The following is a 15063-nucleotide window of genomic DNA, read 5'->3' as shown; positions in this document are numbered from 1 at the left end:
GCTTTGTGGGTGAGAGCTAGGGAGCAGTCCCTTTTAAAGATCCCAAGTTGATTGCTAGGTGCAGCTTTACAGTTTTCAGAGTGAGAAGTATGGAGAAGGTAGGCTGACTGCACTGATGTACTGCTGCCCTTCAAGGAACACATTATATAGCTGTTCTCAACCTTTATGCCACCTCAAGCCACGTAAGATAGTAGCACGTTCCCACCAGTAATAGTGGTTTGTTCATCCATTCAGATTTTTATGCCCCATACTGAGCTAATGCTAGAGAAATAACTGGGGAGCAATACACTCACAAGCCCCATCTTCACAGGACTCACAGTCTAAAGTGTTCAACATGGTAGTGACTCTCCAAGGGAAGCAGGACATACATCCTTAGGGGACACATGAAAATCTTAGGGGTACAGAGGAAGAGAGGGAGATGTAGGTGGTTCATATACACCCCAGGAGTCTGCCCCTGGTGCCAGCAGCGGTGCCTAGCAGGGAGATGGATTTAACAGTGGCCTTCAGGTGCACCCACATGAGATTTTGACCATTTCCCCATTCTTCCTAGGCTGTGATCATTAAACCAGTGATATACTGTTAGATTTTCATAAAACTTACATTTTTATAACTCTGTGGAAGATCTGGATAGTGAATTAACATTGATCTCTGGCAGAACCCAGCTCAATTACTACCTGAGCCTAATCCAAAATTGGAAACTCAAACAATTTCCTTCACAAGGGTCAAAAAACAAGTGGAAGGCTGACTATTATACATGTATACATGTCTATTCTTGATAAATCAATAGAAAATGGTTTTGGGAAAAATAACTACATATTTGAGGGGAGGGAATTAGACCACCATCTCATTCCATATACCAAAATAAATTCCACATAGGTTTAGAAACTAAATGTTTGAAAAACACATTTTAAAAGAAAATAAATGAATATGCGAACTCAGGATGAGGAAAAAGTTTCTAAGTATAAAAGGCAATGTAAGAAATCATAAAGGTAGAAGTACAATATCTCACAGCAGAAAAAATAAAAGCTTCTGAACATAAAGAAGCCCATCACAAACAATGTTTATGGATAGGAAGTCTCAATATTGTCAAGATGTCAGTTTTTCCCAAATAAGTCTATGGATTCAATGCAATATCAATCATAATCTCAGCAAGATATTTCGTGAATATAAAAAGGCTGATTCTAAAGTTTACATGGAGAGACATTAAGATTATGAAGGGGCAACTCAATATTAAAGAAGAGTCAAAGATTAATGCTATTGGACTTCAAGACTTACTTTAAAGTTATAGTAATTAAGACAGTGTGGTATTAGCAAAAGACAAGACAAATAGATCAATGGAACAGAACAAAGATCATAAACAGACCCACATAAATATAGTCAACTGACAAAGGAGCAAAGACAATAAAATGGAGCAAGATAGTCTTTTCAACAAATGACACGAACTGGACAGCTACATACAGAAAAATTAATCCATATCAGACCTTATATCTTTCACAAAAAATAACTAAAAATGAATCACAGACCTAAATATCAATCATAAGACTATAAAATGCCAAGAAAATAACAGGAGAAAATCTAGATGACTTTGGGTATGGTGAGAACTTTTTAGATATAACATCAAAGGCATGATCCATGAGAACATAACTGAGAGTCTGGACTTTATTAAAATATAAAATGTCTACTCTGTGAAAGACAATGCCAAGAGAATGAGAGGACAAGCCACAGACTAGGAGAAAATGTTTGCAAAAGATACAGCTGACAAAGGACAGAGAATTCTTAAACTCAACAAGAAAACTAACAACTAGATTAAAAATAGGCAAAAGACCTGAACAGACATCTCACCGAAGAAGATATACAGTACGGCAAATAAGCATCTGAAAAGACATAGAACATCAAGACATTAGGGAATTGCAAATTAAAACAGGATACCACTACACATCTATTAAAATGGATTTTGGTTTTAAAATCCAAAACATTTGAGAATACTACATGTTTGTAAGAATATGGAGCAGTAGGAACTCTCATTCACTGCTTGTGGGAATGTAAAATGGTACATCCACTTTGGAAGGCAGTTTGGTAGTTCTCAAAAAAATAAATATGCTCTTAACATATGATCCAGCAATTGTGCTCCTTGGTATTTACCCAAATGAGATGAAAACTTATGCCATTAAAAAAAAACCTGCACATGGACATTTACAGCAACTTTATTTATAATTGCCACAACTGGGAGCAATCAAGATATCCTTCAGTAGGTGAATGGATAAGTAAGTGATGGCACATCCAGACAATGAAATATTACTCACTGCTAAAAAGAAATAAGCTAAAAACATGAAAATACATAGAAGAAACTTAAACACATATTACTAAGCAAAAGAAACCAATGTGAAAAACCATGGAGACAGTAAAAGATCACTGGTTAAAAAAAAAACAAGGAAAAAAAAAAGTCCAGGTGTGGTGACATATGCCTGTAATCCCAAAACCTTGAGAGGCCAAGGCAAGCAAATTGCTTGAGCTCAGGAGTTCAAGACCAGCCTGGGCAACATAGCAGGACCACGTTTCTATAAAAAATACAAAAATTAGCTGGGCATGGTGGTGTGTGCGTGTAGTCTCAGTTACTCAGGAGGTTGAAGTGGGAAGATCACTTGAGCCTGGGAGGTCGAGGCTGCAGTGAGGAGTGATTGCATCACTGCACTCAGGCTTGGGTGACAGAGCAAGACCTTGTTTTTTGTTTGTTTTTTTTTCTTAAAAGGGCCGGGCACAGTGGGTGGCTCATGCCTGTAATCCCAGCACTTTGGGAGGCTGAGGCAGGCGGATCACGAGGTCAGGAGATCAAGACCATCCTGGCTAACATGGTGAAACCCTGTCTCCACTAAAAAATACAAAAAATTATCTGGGCGTGGTGGCGGGCGCCTGTAATCCCAGCTACTCGGGAGGCTGAGGCAGGAGAATGGCATGAACCCAGGAGGTGGAGCTTGCAGTGAGCTGAGATCGCGCCACTGCACTCTGGCCTGGGGGACAGAGCAACACTCCGTCTCAAAAAAAAAAAAAAAAAAAATCAGTGGTTGTGGGGCTACGAAAAGGAGAGAGGAGTAAGTAGGTGGAGCAGAGGATTGTCAGGGCAGTCAAACTCTTCTGTATGATAGTACAATGGTAGACACATGTCATTATACATTTATCCAGATCTACAGAACGCACAACACCAAAGCTTGAGTGATAATGAGGAGTCAATATTGGTCCATCAGTTGCAACAAAGGTACCACAGTGGTGCAGGATGTGGATAATGAGGAGGCTGTGCAGCTGTTGCGGGCAGGGAATATTTAGGAACTCTATTTTCTTTCTTTTTTTTTTTGAGACAGAGTCTCACTCTGTCGCCCAGGCTGGAGTACAGTGGTGCACTCTCCAGTGAGTGAGTGGTGCTCACAGAAGAGACCACTCATATGAAATATCCAGTGCTGGCAAGAGTCATATGAAAAGGACTCAAATACTGGTGGGAATAACAATTAGCCTATAATAAAAATTCCTTTCCAGAAAGGTAATACAAGAACAAGGGAAAAGAACAAAAGTAGAGATGGGGTTTCACCATGTAGGCCAGGCTGGTCTTGAACTCCTGACCTCAAGTGATCCACCTGCTTTGGCCTCCCAAAGTGCTGGGATTACAGGTGTGAGCCATTGCACCCGGCCTAACAGTCCCTGTTTTTGAAAGTTTTTTTCCTTGTGCTTTCCTTTCACTGAAGACACTGTAAGTGTCTCAGTTTTCTTCCTGTGCCCTAGGCTTGCTATTCTCCTGGATGACTTCAATATCCTCATGGATGACAACCAAAATCCACATCTAGGCCAGCCTCTCAGTTCCTTGACTTCCTTAACTCCAAAGACCCTATCTCTCTACTATACTTGGGCCACTCATGACAATGGCTGTACTCCAGATTCTGTCATTACCCAGAAAAGCCCCCATACTGAATAAATCTTGCCTTCCCACTCTCCAAACCACACTTTCTATCCTTGTAGTTCTGCCTGTTATGCCTACTACACCTGCTCTCTGACCTCACCCAGGCCTTCAGTCTCTTGAACCCCTCTCTAATTCTTTTCAATATCTCTGCTCTATCTTTATTTCCTTCTCTAGCAAATCAAGAAAACCTGGTGTCAGTTCAATCATTCTTTTGTCCTAACTTCCCTCGCGACACTGTTCTTTTACACCAACATAGAAAGAAAAATCCCAAACTGTCAGCCCTATACTTGGACTGCCAAATGCTGCTTTAAAAAAAAAAAAAAAAAAATCAAACAACTCATAAGGGTTGTATCACTACAAATCACTATTTCTGCTTCAGTGGAACCCTAAGCACTTCCTGCAGTCTTTCTGTCTTTCCTTAGCTCTCTCCAATTCTCCATAGCGATTACTTCAAACCTCCTTTCCCCTCTAACCATCTCCTCCCACACATTTGGCTGTTGGCCTTGCCTACACTTCCAAGAAAATAAAAGCCATTGGACCGGACACCCTTAACTCACCAGTCACTATATCCAGAAATTTTCCCCTTCCCTGAAATTCCACCTAAGAATCTCAGTCCTTTAGGAACCCTGCATTTTTTTCTACCACCATCTCTAGCTTTAACCCTCCCTTTCATACCAGTTTTTAACACAATTAAGTTTTCAAAGAAGATGAAAAACTTCTTTGCATCTACATCAATCCTCCAGCTATCATGTCTCTACTCTGCTTCATAGCCAAATCTCTAGAAAGGGTTGTCTCCATAGAAATCTGGCTTCTTTTTCCACAATTCCACTAAAACAGCTGCTTCCACATAAAGAATGACCTTTTTAAACATATTTGCAACTCATTCACAAAGACCAATTTCCCTAATACATAAAGGGTTTACAGATTAAGAAAAAAAGGACCAACAGTCTAAAAGAAAAACGGGTAAACGATATGAAACATAACTCACACACAAAAAAACCATATAGTTCTCTTAAATGTATGAAAAGATGCCCAGCCTCACTGATGATCAGAGAAAGCAATGCTGGGAGATACCATTTTTTATCTATCACACTAGCAAACATAAAAAACTTTGACAATGCTGCACTGGCAAGAGTTTGGGTAAACAGGTACTCTCATATAATCTATAAATATTCATCAGAATTACAAATGCACAACCCCTCTGACACAATTCCACTTCTGGAAACTTATTCCACAGATACATATCCATACTTTCAAAGTGACCCATGTACAAGGTTATTCAATGTAGCACTGTTTTCAAGAGAAGAAAACTGGAAATACCCTTAATGTCTATCAATGGGGGAGAGAGATGTGATTAAATAAACTATGGCTGGTTTATTTATTTAGTTTTATTTACTGAGATAGGGTCTTGCTCTCTCACTCTGGCTGGCGTGCAGTAGGACAATCATTGAACTTGGAAGGATAAAGAGTAATTGGCCAAGACAAGGGTGAGACATAGTCTTTCAAAGTGAGATGACTTGGGAGCTTAAAAAAGCCTGTCTGGTCCTGGGAACAACAAAGACCTAGGTAAGGGCATCATGTGGGGCTTCAACAAATATCTGCTAAACGAATGTAAAAATGGAAGACATGAAAGACCAGGGTGGGTGAGGATGGGGTGGGGCGGGGAAATGCACACAATGAGGCCGGAAGAGGCAGCGATCAGATCATGAAGGGGCCTGGACATCACAATGAAAGTTTTAAATTACCACAGAACACACTGGAGAACTACCAAAGGTTTCATCACAGCGAGGTTAAATGGAACAATTTAGATTTTAGAAACAATGATTGATGGCAGAGTGAAGGATCAACTAGTGGGGTCTGAAGTAAGGAGGGTCACTGACTGAAGCTTTCAGAAGTAATCTAGAAAACAAACCAGATGGATCTCACAGCAGGGCAGGAATATCTAAAGGAGACTGAGAAGAGAATTTGTAGGGGTAGAATCGAAGGCTAATGAGATGTTGGAGGTAAGCAAGGCCCAGATGTCTAACTTCAGTGACCTTCAATGCTATAAGCTGGAGGATGACCAGTTTTGGGGAATGTGGTGGGGAAAGTGATGAGGTTAATTTGAACATTGAGAATGTGTGTTATTAGAGTACATGTTGTACCTGTTGGGGGTGGTGGGAAAAAGGACAGAATGGCAGACAGGCAATGACAGAGTAGCTGCCCTGGAAGTCAGGCAGAAAGCCAAAAAAGGGAAGAAGACAGCGCTAAGAGTGACAAAAGCAGCAATGAGCTAGCCAGGCAGCAGATATCTGAGAAACAAGTAGGCAGGAGTAGGTGGGTGCTGATGAGTAGAAAACTTGATACATACCACCAGGGGAGGGTGGAGTAGGAACAGCACTCTGAAGAGCTGCCAGTGACAGAAGTCAGCTTGAAAAACTGGCAAGGTTCTGAAGAAGTCCTAGAACACCAGATACCAACTTTCATTATAGGTCTTCTCTGGAGAAAGGCAATGTGATAGAGAAGTCCAAAACAAAGAGAAGAGACCTTCCCCAACATTAGTGAAACTAAGGCACCGGAGAGCAGCTCACTTCCATAGACGACATTACATAGAGAATGAAACTAGACTAGTAAGGCTGTGAAATAGATTCTAAAGTTCTACAGCTTCTAAGTTCCACCTAAAACAAGATTCAGTTGGGGACCTTGAAAGACATGAGTCTGGAGGTAAGAAAGTCAGTCAGATTACTACAACAAACACATACACACAAAATAGAATTTGGTATAGGTTTATATTGCAGATTAACACAAAGAACAATAGGAAAGTTTATTTGTTCTGCTTAAAGCACAACTTGGAACAAACTACTTGATACATGAAACCAAAGTATAGTATAGGTTATCTGCATAAAGTAAAAAATAAAAACAAACCAGTGACAATTTTGAAAAAGAACAATAAAATGGGAGAAATCTATCTACTCAGTATTAAGGCTTACTATATAGCTACCATATTTAAGACAGTATTAGCAGAGGAACAGACACATAGATCAATGGAGCAAAATTTAGAACCAAACAGACTCACATAAATATGCCCAAATAAAAGTTGCAAAAGCAATTCAATGGACAGCCTTTTCATCAAATGGTACTCGGAAAACGGTATATCTACGTGCGAAACAGTAACACTGGACCCTTCCCTTATACCACATGCAAAAATTAACTAAAAATGGGTTGAAAATCTAAATTTAAGTCTTAAAACTATAAAACTCAGAAGGAAACAGGGGGCAAAGTTTCACAACATTGGATTTGGCAACAATTTCTTGGATATAACACCAAAAGCACAAGCAACAAAACAAAACACAGATTAAAGTAGGACCTCATCAATATTAAACACTTCTGTGAATACTATAATAGAATGAAAAAGCAATCCATGGATGGAAAAAAATGTGTGCCAATCACATATCTGATAAGGAACCGAAATCCAGAATACATAAAGAGCTCCTACAACTCAACAACAAAAACAACCTAATTACTACAATGGGCAAAGGGGCCAGGTATGGAGGCTCATACCTGTAATCCTAGCACTTTGGGAGGCTGAGGTGAGAGGATGACTTGAGCTTAGAATTTCAAGACCAGCCTGGCCAACACAGTAAGACCTCATCTCTACAAAACACATTTAAAAGTTAGCTAGGGGCCAGGTGTGGTGGCACACGCCTGTAATCCCAGCACTTTGGGAAGCCGAGGTGGGTGGATCACCTGAGGTCAGGAGTTCGAGCCCAGTCTGGCCAACATGGTGAAACCCCATCTCTACTAAAAACACAAAAACTAGCTGGGTGTGGTGGCGGGCGCCTGTAGTCCTAGCTACTTGGGAGGCTGAGGCAGGAGAATCGCTTGAACCCGGGAGGCAGAGGTTGCAGTGAGCCGAGATCGCGCCACTACACTTCAGCCTGGGTGACAGAGTGAGACTCTGCCTCAAAATAAATAAATAAATAAATAAATAAATAAATAAAACCCCCTGCCCCCCCCCCCAAAAAAAACATCCAGAAAACAACAAGGGTTGGCGAGAATGTTAACAAACTGGAACCCTGAACATTGCTGGTTGGAATGTAAATGGTACCACTACTGCAGAAATCAGTATGGCAATTCCTCAAAAAACTAAATGTATTAACATACGACCTAGCAATTATACTTTTGGGAACATACCCAAAAGAATCGAAAGCAGGAACTCGAATAGATATTTATACACCAACATTCATAGCAGCATTATTCACAATAGTCAAAAGGAGGAAGCAACTTAAGTGTCCATCAACAGATGAATGGATAAATAAAATGTGGCATATACATACGATGGAATGTTAGCCTTAAAAAGGAAGGAAATTCTGACACATGCTACCACATGAAACTTGAAGACATTATACTAATAAGCCAGTCACAAAATTAAAATATTGTATGATTCCACTTATATGAAGTACTTAGAGCAGTCAAACTCATAGAGAAGGAAAACAGAATGATGGTTGCCAGGGGCTGGGTTAAGGAGGAATGAGAAGTTAGTGTTTAAATGTGTACAGAATTTCAGTTAGGGAGGATGAAAAAGTTCCAGAGATGGATGGCAGTGATGGTTGCACAACAATGTGACTATGCTTAATACCACAAAACTGTATACTTAAAAAAAGTTAAAATGTTAAATTTCATATTATGTGTATATTTAACTACAATTTTTTTTTTTAAAGACAGGAGAACAAAAAGGCAAATCACAGGCTGGGAGAAAATTTTGCAAAAAATATATCTGACAAAGGATTGGTATCCAGATATATAAAGAACTCTCAAAGCTCAACAGTAAGAAAATAAGTATCCCAACAAAATAATGGGCAAAATATTTGAACAGATATTTTTATCAAATAAGATATATGGAAGGGAAATAAGCACATGAAAGATGCTGCAAACTATTAATCATTAGGGAAATAAAAAGTAAAACATAAAATATCAGCATATGCCCACTAAAGTGACCAAAATTAAAACAACAGCTACACCAAGTGCTGTCAAGGATATGGAGCAATCAGTACCCTCAGACATTTTTGGTGCAAATATAAAATGGTACAACCACTTTGGAATATCATTTGACAGTTTTTCTTTTTTTTGAGATGGAGTCTCACTCTGTCACCAGGCTGGAGTGCAGTGGCACGATCTTGGCTCACCGTAACCTCCGCTTCCCGGGTTCAAGCGATTCCCTGCCTCAGTCTCCCAAGTAGCTGTAATTACAGGCACGCACCACCATGCCCAGCTAATTTTTGTACTTTTAGTAGAGACAGCATTTCACTATGATGGCCAGGAAGGTCTCGATCTCTTGACCCCGTGATCCGCCTGCCTCGGCCTCCCAAAGTGCTGGGATTACAGGCGTGAACCACTGCGCCTGGCCTTAAAACATAGATTTCATTGTTATTCAAGTATGATGAGGCCAACACATCAGGAGATGACTGCCACTGACAAGATAGTTACTCGCAGTTCCGAAGAGGAAGGCGCACACCATGCCATGCAAGGGCCACATGAGGAAGCACTAGGGTCAGTCAGGAGGCCAACAGAATGGGATAAAAACATGGGCAAGAGCCTTTACATGGTTTCAGTGGAAGGAATGGACAAGGCAGGGTAAGCATGTTTAGGGCTGGCTAGTTTAAATAATTTCAGTGAGTTTTACAGCATAGGGATATCCTTAGTTTCCTGGTATCTGATCTTGAAATGAACAGGGCAGGTGGATAATAGAGAGGTGTTAAAGTCCTATGAGAGCCACATAAAGGAGGCAGCTAGCGTATGAGTGAGTTATTCACTGTCTCTAGGAATTGGCTAGCCCTGACAAAGGATCAGAAACACACAGTTGCCGGGAGCGGTGGCTCACGCCTGTAATCCCAACACTTTGGGAGGCTGAGGTGGGTGGATCACAAGGTCAGGAGATGGAGACCATCTTGGCTAACATGGTGAAACCCCATTTCTACTAAAAATACAAAAATTAGCTGGGCGTGGTGGCAGGTGCGCCTAGAGTCCCAGCTACTCAGGAGGCAGAGGCAGGAGAATGGTGTGAACCCAGGAGGCGAAGCTTGCAGTAAGCCAAGATCACCCCACTGTGCTTTACCCTGGGCGACAGAGCAAGGCTCAATCTCAAAAAAAAAAAAAAAAAGAAAGAAAGAAAGAAACAAACAAATACATGGTTATTACTATACTATGTGATTTCACTTGTATAAAACTCTAGAAAATACAATCTAATCTATAGTGGCAGAAAACAGACCAATGGTTGCTTGGGGATGAAGGAGTGGGCAAGGGCAAGAGGCAGTGATTATAAAAGGCACAAGAAAACTTTGGGGAGAGATTGTATGTTCACACTCTTGTTGTGGTGATACTTTCCTGCTCTATACATGGGACAAAACGTAATAAATTTTACACTTTAAATGTGTACAGGTTATTGTTACATCAATTATAAAGTTGTTTAAGAATTATAGGAATAATCAATGAAAAGAAATACAATGAAAAGAATTTCATTTTATTGTATAATAAAANACTGGAACACCAGGCCTGTTCATTCAACGTGGCAAGAATGAAGCAATGGGGCACTGGCAAGAAGGTGGGTTCCGAGACACAGGCTTTGTAGGTGACTACATTACCCAGGTATTCCCAATACTTAGGGTTGTGTCAAACACAAAGCACATTAATTCAATTGTTAGACACTTCTTTTCCTTAACACTTTTTAGAAATGGTTCAGGGTTGTGATTTGAAATTTAATGATAGTACTGAAAACTCCACTTGGCTTTATTGTTTTTCTTTTTTGAGACAGTCTTGCTCTGTCACCCAGGCTGGAGTGCAGTGGTGCGATCTCGGCTCACTGCAACCTCTGCCTCCTGGGTTCACGCCATTCTCCTGCCTCAGCCTTCCGAGTAGCTGGGACTACAGGTGCCTGCCACTACGCTCAGCTTATTTTTTTTTTGTATTTTTAGTAGAGACGGGGTTTTACCGTGTTAGCCAGGATGGTCTCGATCTCCTGACCTTGTGATCCTCCCGCTTTGACCTCCCAAAGTGCTGGGATTACAGGCGTGAGACATGACGCCCAGCCCACAAGCTAACATTATAAATCAAAAGTGGAAATAATTACAGAAGTAGCAGATAAAAACCTGAGATTATCTACAACTATAGGCAAATAAAACTAAGAGAAATGAACGCATCTCTAGAAACACAATAAAAAACTAGCCCAGGAAGAACAAAAGACCTGAATATTCTTACAATTAAAGAGGTAGACCACAAGTTCAAATTTGTCCCCCATAAAAAACACTGGACTCAGATGGTATTATAGGTGAGAAAACAAGAGTGACTAGTTCCCAGCTCATTCTAAGGAGAGAGCAAAACCAGGCACCAAAACTGGACAAAAACATTACAAGAAAGAATATCACAAGCTCACTTTTACACAATATAATATATTCAAAAATAATACCAAAGTATCAACAAATTGAATCTAGCATATAAAAAAGATAAATCATGATCCAGTTGAGTTTATCCAAGATATACAAGGATATTTTAACATAAAATCTATAAATATAATTCACCCATATTAAAAAAGAAAATTCATACAACCATTTCAATTGATGTAGAAAATACACTAGATAAAACACATGAATTCAAGATTTTAAAAAATCCTCTTAAATAGAAATAGAAGAAACCTTCCTTAATCTGATAAAACAGTTACTATTTAAAAAAACAACACTATGAAATTATCTTCAACAGAGAGAAACTTAAAGCATTCTTCTGAAAATCAGAAATAAAGTAATCTACTATCACTTCTTTTCAATATTGTAAGAAAAGTCTTTGCCTTCACAACAGGAAATGAAATTTGGCCACATACAGTGGTTCAGCCACTGTAATGGCACTTTAGGAGGCTGAGACGAGAGGATTGCTTGAGCCCAGGAGTTCAAGACCAGTCTGGACAACATAGCAAAATCTTGTCTCTACAAAAAATGTTAAAAAAGAAAAAGAAATTAAAATTATAAGAATTAGAAAGGAGACTAATACTTGCAGAAAATCTGACTGTTTACATAGAAAACCTACGAGAATTTAGGCTGGGCATGGTGACAAAGTGAGAAAACATCTTAAAAAAAAAAAAAAAAAGAAAATCTACAAGATTTTATATGAGGTTAAGTTATTGGAAATAACAGGGTAACTTTGTCAAGGTGACTAGATACAGAATTTTTATACCCTAGCAAAAACAGCCACTGATTTGCACTCAAGAAAGGGTCTGTCAAGTTAGGCAAGAACTAATCTGTGTAAACGCCGATAAGGAATCAGATGGGAAGGAAGGGAAGGCACATAAGAAAGGCAAAAGTTGGAGAAATTGTAGGAAAGTGAGGGAACTGAAATCTGACATCTTAAAGATTTCCCCATGAGGTACGCAGCAACATCAAAGGCTAAGAGAGGAGAGGGAGATAGTGGGACATGGTTTTTTAAAGTATTAAGACTAATACTGGTGCTATAGAAAATGGCGGGAAGTGCTGACACCAGGCAGCCCAGCAGCCCTGAGGGCCCCGGTGAGATAAGATCCATTTTTCCAGAATTCTTTTCTGAAAAAATGCTCTAAGCACTAATGGTATGGCAAACATAAAGAATTAAGGTTTTGGCAGATGAATGTAATGAAGCTATAAGCAATGAGGGAAAAGAATGGATGAACTGCTGAACCACAGAGTTTAGCATTGACAGGAAAGGAAGGCAGGTACTAGAGACATTAGAGAAAATAAAAAACTTAAGTGGCTGAAACCCCAAAAGTTGAGAATATTTACAGTGGGAATAACATAGTAGGTAAACTGGAAGGCCCCAAGAAGCTAATTTCACCAGAATTTTTTGGAGCCTATCGTAGTTGATGGACTATAGTCCTTGAAAAATCAACACATATGACTAATTTTACATACAGTTGCCTTGACATGTATGGATCTCAGTAAAATGCAAATCCTTTACCATGCACCCCCACCCCAGATTATGCCATAAGCAGCTTGCTAAGTAGCCCTTCAGAATTCCATGTTTCCTTTTCTCCTCCATTTCTGTAGAAAAAACTTAAAAAACTATTTCAGTACTTACTAGCTTCTTTTAAAAAGTTAATTATGCTCTTTGAACATGTGTCCTAGAAAAAAAGAAATAAAAAACATTTAATTAGGAGTATCTAGGTTATGTGAAGCATTCATCAACCTCCTATTGACAGAAATTATCTATAGGCAAATTTTATATATAAGTAACTTTAACATGAACACTTCTTAAACTTTGGCCTAGTAATTTCACAAAAATTAGGCTGCAAGTCACCCTGTTTATCAGATACTGGCAGACACTAACTTCTGCAGCTATGACGCTAATCAATACTGAAATCTCTTATCTTTTCAGGAGGATTGTTCATGTATTCAGTGTTTGCAAAGAGTTCCTGCTGAGCTAAACACAGTCCAGTGTGCACTCTACGAAAGAGTCCATGAGACAAGCATGGGGGAGGGTAGGAAGTTTAATACTTTCACAATGCCTGTGGAGAGGCTGGCAGTGATGAAAGCCTAGAAAACTCATGAAAGGACCTTTTATGACCAGGGTGAATGTAGAGCACAAAAGCAAAGTCAGATGACCCACTTAAAGCTTTGCCTTTACTGATGAGATTTCATTCTCATTCCAGATTAGTCTCTCTCTAGAAAAAGCAAACCTTATATAAGAGTTGGAAAATTAAGATACAGGAAGTATGATTCTACTAAGTTCCAGTTTTTCCTTCTCAGATATCAGCCTAAGTCCTAAGGTCTGTGGCCAAAGACAGAAAATAAAAGGCTCTGAGAAATATACCATTTACTTGGTGTAACAATCTCTGTTGGGCTTTGAGGAAATTTAAGCTCTACAATCCACAGATCTGACCAGAAGTTTAGGGTAGAAATATTATGAGAGGAAATCATTTCTTAATCTGTTTCTGGAACTTATATAAAGCAAATAAATGGTAAACCTGATTTGTAAGGTAATAACAGACCAAGTTCCTTCAAAGCAGAGAACCACTTATTTTCTCATTCATTCAACTAAGTTCCTTGTCTTGTGCCAGGCTGGAGAGAGAAAGCAGCTCTTGTCCTCAAGGAGCTCACATCTCAGGCATCTTCTCACCCTCCTTTCTCATGTTAACCAAAACATTTCAGGTTCATCAATGAAACTCTTCATCCAGGAGGCAGATAAAATGGCTTCTCTTCATTTTGATTCATTTGCTCTTTCATTTATTTTATTTTATTATTATTATCTTTTTTTTTTTTTTTTTGAGGAGTCTCGCTCTGCTGCCCCAGACTGGAGTACAGTGGTGTGATCTCGGCTCACTGCAACCTCTGCCTCCCAGGTTCAAGCGATTCTCCTCCCTCAGCCTCCCAAGTAGCTGGGATTACAGGCATGTGCCACCACACCCGGCTAATTTTTGTATTTTTAGTAGAGACAGGGTTTCACCATGTTGGTCAGGCTGGTCTCAAACTCCTGACCTTGTGATCTGCCTGCCTCAGCCTCCCAAAGTGCTGGGATTACACGCGTGAGCCACTGCGCCTGGCCTACTCTTTTAAACAGAGAAATAAGATGGAATATTCTTATCCGATCTTTTCTTTTATAATTAAAAAAGGAATACGAAGAAACCTGACATAGTCTCTCTTCTCATGTATTCTCTTCCTTACCTCCCATCCCAATTCCATGTTTGCTCTCTTTTTCCTCCCTCCTTGTTTCGTTTTGAATGAAGAACTAGGTTAACTAACTAGTCCAAAACTACAAAGCTAGACCTGGAGCTTAGATTCACTGGTAGTCAAATCACTAATTTTTCTGAAGGTAAATGGGAGAAAAATGGGGGTTGGGGGGAAGCTCATTAATACAATTCTAAATCAATCTCAACTCCCTACTACACAACTTCCCCTCCCTCCTTCCACATACGTTTTTGGTTGTCATCTAGTCTTCACACTGGTAACTGCTTCTGCCTGGCAGTTTCTGTTCTAAGCCCTCTTAGTTTTCAGCTTAAACAAAACCTGTCCCTGCTAATTATGGTAGACCCATTCTTATCCTCTGTCTACTCCAAACATTCACAACAATAGCAGCCTACTCATTGCTTAAATAGAACTTAATACATAATTTATTAATATATATAA

At 39.6% G+C, this 15063-nt stretch overlaps 1 protein-coding gene across 6 annotated transcripts in view; it reads right to left on the bottom strand.

Annotated features, from left to right (window-relative positions):
- The window catches only part of PTPRA (protein tyrosine phosphatase receptor type A), a 168520-nt gene that overhangs the window by 77344 nt on the left and 76113 nt on the right, over positions 1-15063 (bottom strand). For 2 of the 6 annotated variants that reach the window (XM_017872571.1, XM_017872575.1), the window contains exon 1: positions 13019-13063. The exons of 3 other annotated variants lie outside the window; for them this stretch is intronic. The gene's annotated coding sequence lies outside the window, so the exon portion shown is untranslated. Of the gene's footprint in view, positions 1-1842; positions 1862-13018; positions 13064-15063 lie in introns of those variants that run through there. One more of the 6 variants, XM_017872574.1, reaches the window with a different exon arrangement.

This window comes from Rhinopithecus bieti, unplaced genomic scaffold, assembly GCF_001698545.2.
Source record: "Rhinopithecus bieti isolate Rb0 unplaced genomic scaffold, ASM169854v2 scaffold_7580, whole genome shotgun sequence".
Taxonomy (NCBI): Eukaryota; Metazoa; Chordata; class Mammalia; order Primates; family Cercopithecidae; genus Rhinopithecus; species Rhinopithecus bieti.
This window is presented reverse-complemented; position numbering and strand designations above follow the sequence as displayed.